This window comes from Euprymna scolopes, chromosome 1 (genome assembly GCF_053919585.1).
Source record: "Euprymna scolopes isolate OS-2025 chromosome 1, ASM5391958v1, whole genome shotgun sequence".
In the NCBI taxonomy this organism is placed as follows: Eukaryota; Metazoa; Mollusca; class Cephalopoda; order Sepiida; family Sepiolidae; genus Euprymna; species Euprymna scolopes.
This window is the reverse complement of record NC_136482.1, coordinates 146,692,047-146,693,450: the sequence shown is the minus strand read 5'-3', so window position 1 is coordinate 146,693,450 and position 1,404 is coordinate 146,692,047. Positions and strand designations below refer to the sequence as shown.

General features: G+C 35.1%; 1 pseudogene; it reads left to right on the top strand.

Annotated features, from left to right (window-relative positions):
• The first annotated feature begins 561 nt into the window (after positions 1-561).
• LOC145284307 (U2 spliceosomal RNA) lies at positions 562-677 on the top strand (annotated as a pseudogene).
• The last annotated feature ends 727 nt before the right edge of the window (positions 678-1,404 follow it).

Here is a 1,404-nt window from a genome sequence, read left to right as displayed (position 1 = left end):
TGGCCAATGCTTAGATTTCGTGGAATGTCTTCTTTTAAATTCGATATGATGTTAAATGTGAAAACTTATATATTCTTTATAAAATATATAATTTAGAGAATACACGTTGAAAATTTCACTGCAATCAGATCTTTGATTTAGAATAATAAAAATAATAATGACCATATTTGTTTGCTTAACATATATTTGTGGTTGATTGGCCTTTTGGCTATAGGCAAAAGGGAGTATCTGTTTGGAGCTTCACTTCTTAGTGAAGAAGGGGTCCTTCTAGGGTGGATGCCTCTTTTTAGAAAGCTGGATTCCCCTATTTTTAAAACCGACCCCATGCCTAAACTTGCCCTCGTTGAGAGGCAATAGGAACATGTAAGGATAGGAGCATGTACATCAAACTCTGGCATTGTGTAACAGCACTTGTGCGTGTGGGCTGCAATGGAGTATTATTATTATTTGTACTCACCAGGAGTACTCACACACACCATTCTTCTTTTTCTTCTTTTTCTTTTCTTCTTCTTCTTCTTCTTCTTTTCCTCCTCCTGTTGAGGCAAAGCTAATAAACATGATCTGGCTTTCTTGGCCTTTTGGCTAAGATCAAAGTGTAGTATCTGTTCTTCATGTGCTACATTTCGATTTCTTCTCTCTCAGTGGAAGAGAACTCCTTTACGACTAAGACAATTTTTTTCTCCACGTTAAAAAACGACCCCGGTGTCTAAATCTCTCCCGTGGGGAGGCATTGTGAATAGGTACTATGTTTAATGTAACAAAGTTTTAATATTAAAAAAGTAACTGGAAAAAGTTATTTTTGATTTATTTACAAAATGCCCTGGAAATGTCACTTCTGATTAATGATAAAATGCCCTGGAAAATGTTCATTCTGATTACTTTTTTTGTTTACTTGCCTTCCCACAAGGGCGGAATTTGACATGAGGTCGGTTATAAATTTAGGGGGAAACCAGCTCCCCAAAGGCGCACTCTGGTCAATAACAAAAATAAAGATTGGATCAGTAATGAAGGAGTTCTCCTCCATTGACCAAGACCAAAAATGGAGGAATTTAATTCATGATGAAACTGATAGTACATTCAGAAATTCATGTTGAAGCAATGATTGTCTAATCCTTAACCGTTTTAATGTTTTTATGTATTACTTTCGAAAAGCTGCTGAAACAGTTCATAATTTAAACATTACTTTATTTCAAGTGTATTTTAAACAGTGGGTTACGGGATATGAAATCAGTCCCGGAAATTACTCAAACACTTTACGATTTAAACATTACTTTATTTCATGTATATTTTTAACAGTGGGAGGGGGATATTAAATCAGTCCCGAAAATGAGTGAAACCATTTAGGCATTACACATTACTTTAATACACATTTTTAACATTGGGGTGGGAAATATGAAGTCGGTT